We start from the raw sequence: 7,986 nt of genomic DNA on the forward strand, positions 1-7,986 counted from the left end.
ATTTTAATGGAAGCTATTCAGAGGTTACAACTGTAAAGTATGGAGTGCCTCAAGGAGGCTGCCTTGGGCCACTGCTGTACACTGTTTTCAGTAATGATTTACCACTTGTTTTAAATAAGGCCAATATATCTATGTACGTGGATGATTCAACAATATACATGTCTGCATTTACAGCCAGTGAGTTAACTACATGTTTAAGTATTGAACCGCAATCAGTGGTTGAATGGATAAGGAGCAATTAATCGGTTTTGAATGTTTCTAAGACAAATAGCATTGAATTTGGTACAAATCACTCTCTCAGCATGAAGCCATGTCTGAATCTTTACATAAATAATGTGTCGATTGACCAAGTCCAAGAAACCAAGCTCCTGGGAATTATCTTAGATAGTAAATTATCGTGGGTAAAGCACATAGATAAGGTAGTATGGGAAACAGCCTGACGGTTAATAAAAGATGTTCAAAGTTTGTGACACAAAATTCAGTTAGACAGGTAATTCAAGCCTTGGTGTTGTCCCAACTTGACTATTGCCCAGCAGTATGGTCTAGTGCTACAATGGGTAATATAAAGAAGTTGCAACTTGTACAAAACAGAGCAGCGAGTATTGAGCTTTGTTGCAAATACAGAACGATTGTTGTTGCAATGCACAAATATCTCTCCTGGTTATATGTTGAAAACAGATTACTTTATTCATTACTTGTATTTATAAGAAATATCTCTGTTACTAAGATTCCATTTAGTTTATACAAGAACTTATCGTTCAGCTTAGATAGACACACTTATTCTACCAGACATGCTATAGGAGAGAATTTTACATTACAGAAGGCAAGAACAAATTCAGTCCAACAAATGGTTATGTTTAGAGCTATGACTGGATGGAATTTGCTCCCCAGACATATCACACAAGAACGTAGTCAAATTTGTTTTGAACATTTTTTAAAAGAACCTCTCTTGAATAGAAATTCTGAACAGACATGAGGTAAGCCCTAATGGAATGTGATTTGAATATATCTGTAGGGATGTAAATGTCGACAATCCAGTGGCACCACAAAGTATTTGCAGTCTGAAGTTCATTAACTGAGCTTTGAGCAAAATATAAATTTTCAGTTGTGTTGTCCTTTCTTTCTCTTTTTTTTACATCTACCCCACTAATAGAGCTTTTTCCCTAAGAGAAATTGAATATCAATGCTCATCATCATCTTGAAATCAAATTTCAGTAACTTATTCACTTTAATAATAACACAAAGGAGAGTTGCTTTGACTTTTCATAATGCAGATTTATTCATCAGGGCAGTGCAGGGCATATGTTAATTGACATGAAAAACATCACTTCATCTCAAGTGAGTCATGGAATCATGAGACTACTAGTATGGTAGTTAGTCTATTTGTTACTCGCATTGCAGAGCAAGAAGCTTCAGCAGTAAGAGCCAATTCTGTTTTTCCAAAAGCGTAGCATCAGAGTGGCCCCTTCAGATGAACCCTGAAAGATTTAGCGTCCCAAAGGGCCATTCCTGGTGGAGAAGGAAGAGAATAACACTCAGATTTTATTTGACAAGATAAAATTGATGTATTACTTAAAAGACTACGAGTCACTGTCATCATAATGTGACAGTGCTTGAGTTTTGGAAAAACCGTACTGGTTGCCTCCTTGCTGGTTCATGTTGAAGTTTCCGGGTCCTTTGTATGAGCCCACGAAGTCATGCCTGGTGCAGGAGGAAGGAAGGGAATCACATATGACAAAATGTATATATTACTTTGACGACTACTAGTCACTGTAGTCATAATGTGGCAATCGTTTAGTTTGAGAAGAACCGTACTGGCTGCCTCCCTGCTGGTTCATGTTGAAGTTCCCTTGACATTCCCCAAGATTAACCATGCTGACAACCAGCATCAACACAGCGAAGGCCACAGCAGACTTCATCCTGAAAACAAGAACCAAACACAACGGACCCATTTCAACCCAGCTGTTTCTAGTCTTGTGACTATATCAATTTGACAAATATATTTTATGTTTTTTTCATGTATTTTTGTGAACAGTTGTCATGTTATTTCATTCGGTCATCCAACAATGTAATTCAGGGTACAAATCACAATATACATTCAGTGTCCTTACTTAGCATGGATCCCAAGGACATCGTCTTCCTCATATTAGTAAAATAATGATGACATATTTACTTCTTACCTTTCCACAGATTGAGAGTCAACGTTAAAAGGTTGATGTCAAAGACAGCAAAGTGAAGAGTGTCAGTTGAGAGGTACACCCATCTTTATATGGGCAAGGCTGGCTTGGTTTATGGGTGGGTATTAGTCTCCCATGGGTTCATTTTCTCAATGTGTGTGTGTAGTATTCTGCAGGTTGGACATACAGTCCTATTGAATTTCGTAACATAGGCTTATGTAGACAAAAAACATTGATCTAATCTCAACCAGGAGCCCTGAGTCAGTCCACACAGGACTTCCCCTTTTTATCACTTCCTCAACTTCAAGTCTGCAATAGTGAGTGAGGGATTAGCCTCAAGATAATCATAATAAATAATAATAAACTTTATTTATATTGCACCTTTCAAAGCTATTTTTTCAAAGAGTAAAAAGATAAGGTAGTATCGATAAAAACACAACTACAGCAATAAGAAGTAAAAAACAGAGCAACTACGAAAGAAGGAATGAAAAATAAACACAAATAACAATCATAAAAAAGCCTCTTCACAAAAATGTGTTTTGAGGAGAGACTTAAAAGATGACACTGAATTTGCTAGCCTGAGATTCTCAGGCAGGGCGTTTTAGTTTAGAAGGTAAACTAACGTACTGACGTACTTTTAGAGATGGGGTTAAAAGGTCAGTGATGTAGCTGGGAGCCAGACCACACAGTGCCTCGCAAGTTATGAGCAAAACCTTAAAATCAATTCTAAATCTAGGTAGCCAGTGAAGAGAAGCTAAAATGGGGGTGACACGGTCCTGTCTTTTAGTCTTGGTTAAAAGCATTGCTGCCTCATTTTGCACTAACTGCAGGTGGAAGAGGGACCTTTGGCTTAGGCTGGAATAAAGAGCGTTACAGTAGCCTGGAGATTGGGTTTACTGTCACTGCCATGCTGACATCTTTTGGAGCCAGTGCAGCCAAAGCGAGGCCGCGGGTTGTCCGCAGAGCCGCAGCGCTGCCTACTATTGGTCCATAATCGATAACCTGTCGATCACTGAACGGGTGACCTGTCAATCGCTAAGAAAAGAACCCTGTTGTAGATCCTTTATATCCCGATAATGACACAATTATTTTGAAAATCGCCTTAAGGACACACATTAGAAGAAGTGAAATTAGTTACTGAGACCATAACCTCATGTCGAAATAATTTATTGACTTTATATTTTTAGGGAGAAGTTGGGTTGGGCTTGGAGTCTTTTTGGAGCCAGCCCCTTGCGGACCTCCAATATGGCTACCTGAGGGTGTGTTACATCAACGAATAGAAAGCCTTCAACCAAGTCTGCTAGCTAATTAGCTCATATTATCTATATAGCATAGTTTCCTAAGAATCTTGCTAGGATTCTGATCTTGACGGTTGAAGTGCCATTAAAATGCTGCCAAGCTATAGTCGATCTCTGCACACAACTTAAAAAATGAATGTTTCGCAAAGCACTTACTAACCCTTTACTAAGGATTGCAAACATCTGTTGTAACTGATAGCATCCCACATAATGGTTATTTAGGTGCGACAAATATGTTTATGCCTCCGCATCGGCGACAGCCGTGGCCGGAGGCATTATGTTTTCGGGTCGTCCGTCCATCCGTCCGTCCGTCAGTAATGATTTACCACTTGTTTTAAATGAGGCCAATATATCTATGTATGTGGATGATTCAACAATATACGTGTCTGCATTTACAGCCAGTGAGTTAACTACATGTTTAAGTATTGAACCGCAATCAGTTTTGAATGTTTCTAAGACAAATAGCATTGAATTTGGTACAAATCACTCTCTCAGCATGAAGCCATGTCTGAATCTTTACATAAATAATGTGTCGATTGACCAAGTCCAAGAAACCAAGCTCCTGGGAATTATCTTACATAGAAAATTATCGTGGGTAAAGCACATAGATAAGGTAGTATGGGAAACAGCCTGACGGTTAATAAAAGATGTTGAACGTTTGTGACACAAAATTCAGTTAGACAGGTAATTCAAGCCTTGGTGTTGTCCCAACTTGACTATTGCCCGGCAGTATGGTCTAGTGCTACAATGGGTAATATAAAGAAGTTGCAACTTGTACAAAACAGAGCAGCGCGCATTGAGCTTTGATGCAAATACAGAACGATTGTTGTTGCATGCACAAATATCTCTCCTGGTTATATGTTGAAAACAGATTACTTTATTCATTACTTGTATTTATAAGAAATATCTCTGTTACTAAGATTCCATTTAGTTTATACAAGAACTTATCTTTCAGCTTAGATAGACACACTTATTCTACCAGACATGCTATAGGAGGGAATTTTACATTACAGAAGGCAAGAACAAATTCAGTCCAACGAATGGTTATGTTTAGAGCTATGACTGGATGGAATTTGCTCCCTAGACATATCACACAAGAACGTAGTCAAATTTGTTTTGAACATTTTTTAAAAGAACCTCTCTTGAATAGAAATTCTGAACAGACATGAGGTAAGCCCTAATGGAATGTGATTTGAATATATCTGTAGGGATCTAAATGTCGACAATCCAGTGGCACCACAAAGTATTTGCAGTCTGAAGTTCATTAACTGAGCTTTGAGCAAAATATAAATTTTCAGTTGTGTTGTCCTTTCTTTCTCTTTTTTTTTTACATCTACCCCACTAACAGAGCTTTTTCCCTAAGAGAAATTGAATATCAATGCTCATCATCATCTTGAAATGAAATTACAGTAACTTATTCACTTTAATAATAACACAAAGGAGAGTTGCTTTGACTTTTCATAATGCAAATTTATTCATCAGGGCAGTGCAGGGCATATGTTGATTGACATGAAAAATATCACTTCATCTCAAGTGAGTCATGGAGTCATGAGACTTCTAGTATGGTAGTTAGTCAATTTGTTACTGGCATTGCAGAGCAAGAAGCTTTAGCAGTAAGAGCCAATTGTGTTTTTCCAAAAGCGTAGCATCAGAGTGGCCCGTTCAGATGAACCCTGAAAGATTTAGCGTCCCAAAGGGCCATTCCTGGTGGAGAAGGAAGAGAATAACACTCAGATTTTATTTGACAAGATAAAATTGATGTATTACTTAAAAGACTACTAGTCACTGTCATCATAATGTGACAGTGCTTGAGTTTTGGAAAAACCGTACTGGTTGCCTCCTTGCTGGTTCATGTTGAAGTTTTGGGGTCCTCCGTACGAGCCCACGAAGCCATGCCTGGTGCAGGAGGAAGGAAGGGAATCACATATGACAAAATGTATATATTACTTTGACAACTACTAGTCACTGTAGTCATAATGTGGCAGTTGTTTAGTTTGAGAAGAACCGTACTGGCTGCCTCCCTGCTGGTTCATATTGAAGTTCCCTTGACATTCCCCAAGATCAACCATGCTGACAACCAGCATCAACACAGCGAAGGCCACAGCAGACTTCATCCTGAAAACAAGAACCAAACACATCGGACCCATTTCAGCCCAGCTGTTTCTAGTCTTGTGACTATATCAATTTGACAAATACATTTTATGCTTTTTTCATGTATTTTTGTGAACAGTTGTCATCTTATTTCATTCGGTCATCCAACAATGTAATTCAGGGTACAAATCACAATATACATTCAGTGTCCTTACTTAGCATGGATCCCAAGGACATCGTCTTCCTCATATTAGTAAAATAATGACATATTTACTTCTTACCTTTCCACAGATTGAGAGTCAACGTTAAAAGGTTGATGTCAAAGACAGCAAAGTGAAGAGTGTCAGTTTGAGAGGTACACCCATCTTTATATGGGCAAGGCTGGCTTGGTTTATGGGTGGGTATTAGTCTCCCATGGGTTCATTTTCTCAATGTGTGTGTGTAGTATTCTGCAGGTTGGACATACAGTCCTATTGAATTTCGTAACATAGGCTTATGTGGACAAAAAACATTGATCTAATCTCAACCAGGAGCCCCGAGTCAGTCCACACAGGACTTCCCCTTTTTATCACTTCCTCAACTTCAAGTCTGCAGTAGTGAGTGAGGGATTAGCCTCAAGATAATCATAATAAACTTTATTTATATTGCACCTTTCAAAGCTATTTTTACAAAGAGTAAAAAGATAAGGTAGTATCGATAAAAACACAACTACAGAAATAAGAAGTAAAAAATAGAGCAACTACGAAACAAGGAATGAAAAATAAACACAAATAACAATCATAAAAAAGCCACTTTACAAAAATGTGTTATGAACTGGAGTCGGACCCAAGCGCAGGACACAGACAAAGGGATGAAGTTAAGAAACGGTTTATTGCACAATGAATGGATTGTGGCGTGAGCGTGGAGTGAGGCAGGCTGGACGTCCAGGAGGACCGGAGGGAGCTGGCGGGTGGATGGTGGATGTGTCCCGGTGTGAACGTGGAGCGAGGCAGGCTGGGTGGCAGAGAAAGACCGGAGGCAGCTGGTGGGCAGGCGGTGGAACAGGCACAAAGTCAGGCTGGAGAGTAGCGATCCTGGGCACAGGAGATTCAGGTTAAATGCAAGAATAATACACAGAGAAATACACAAGACTAGCAGAACGGCCTGGTTATCTACCACGGTGGTGGAGAAGACAATCTGGCGAAGAGTGGATGCGGAACCAGGGTAGATATACTGAGGCTGATGAGATGATTGATGGCAGGTGCGCAGACTGGTGATGAGCTGCTGAGCCGGGAGCCAGGGAAACCACGCCCACACATACAAAACATGGAGACAGACAGTGGGTGCATTCCATTTGGTAACGATTTCTCCTCGTCTCCTCGCCTCGCGTCTCTTCCTCGACTCCTCGGTCAAAGGTCACGGAGGAAACGAGGAGAAGATGCGAGGAGGCGAGTGAACCTGGCTTGTCAATTGGAACGTCTTCACTCCGCCATATTGAACTGACGTGTGAAGCGCTGCGTTGAGGCTCCTCCCACACAGGATGACAGCTGTCTAAATTATTCTGAGGCTCATGTTTTATCCACATAAAAACGTTTAACAAAGTTCAGATTAATGTTTAATTCATCTAAATTATGCCAGCCTATAGTGAGCCTTGTCTACCTCAAAAAACGTAGAACAAAAAATCCCTAATGCCTAAAAAGCGTTTCTGTTTCTGTTTTTATTCAGTTTTTTTGTGTTATTCTGTCTGCTGTATGCTACATTTTAATTTTGTGAAGCACTTGCAGCACTGATAAGAAAGGTGCGATACAAATTGTCCAACTTTTATCCTTTATGCGACTTGGATTAGACAACGATCATGTGGCTGTTTGACACTCACTGGCAATGAACCAAAGTGCTTTCTTTTTATTCCTAAATAAATAAATACAATTCCCAAATAACCATAGATCTAGCTGTAAGAGCAAAATGTGCGATTTAAAACAAGGAAATGCTGTTAATGTTTAGTAAGAATTTATTCTCCAGAAGAGAAATTCCATGGCAACACACACAAACATAATTCATAAGCATGATAAGAATGAGAGACACATCAAACAAACGCAGCAAACCAGCTGGTGATCCAGAGAAGACACAGAAGTGATTCCAGCAAAAGACAAACATGCGGCCTTTATGATGAAAATATGTCCTGTCATGGCAACGGTCATTACGCACCGTGACCAAGGTTATGAATATGGTGAGAATGGAAACAGAGGAAGGCTACGCCTAAAAGGCAGAGAATTATTATTATTTATTTTTTTTACATTAAAAAAATAAAATAAAACTGTCTCTAATATAGTTGAAAATCGCTCCGTCTGCTGCTCAGCCCGTGCGTCCTCGGTCACTTCCCGGAGAAACCCCAGCAGCGCTCCCTCTGCTCTTCGCCTCTTGGCTGCCGGGGGACCCGAGGA

General features: G+C 39.7%; 1 long non-coding RNA gene across 2 annotated transcripts; it reads right to left on the bottom strand.

The window, feature by feature from the left end:
* Positions 1–1,254: 1,254 nt before the first annotated feature.
* Positions 1,255–5,988, bottom strand: LOC139660042 (uncharacterized). 2 transcript variants are annotated; one of them, XR_011696542.1, is made up of 4 exons: positions 5,848–5,988; positions 5,486–5,590; positions 5,306–5,371; positions 1,255–1,509 (listed from the first exon to the last, which is right to left on the bottom strand). It is a non-coding gene; the product is annotated as an uncharacterized lncRNA (long non-coding RNA). The 2 variants fall into 2 exon arrangements; XR_011696541.1 differs by lacking the exon at positions 1,255–1,509 and adding an exon at positions 4,925–5,179.
* Between the last annotated feature and the right edge of the window lie 1,998 nt (positions 5,989–7,986).

The sequence above is a fragment of the Centroberyx affinis genome, unplaced genomic scaffold, assembly GCF_046629955.1.
Source record: "Centroberyx affinis isolate AG114_WGS23_722 - 3 ecotype Tasmania unplaced genomic scaffold, CSIRO-AGI_Caff_v1 ptg003204l_1, whole genome shotgun sequence".
NCBI classification, from domain to species: Eukaryota; Metazoa; Chordata; class Actinopteri; order Beryciformes; family Berycidae; genus Centroberyx; species Centroberyx affinis.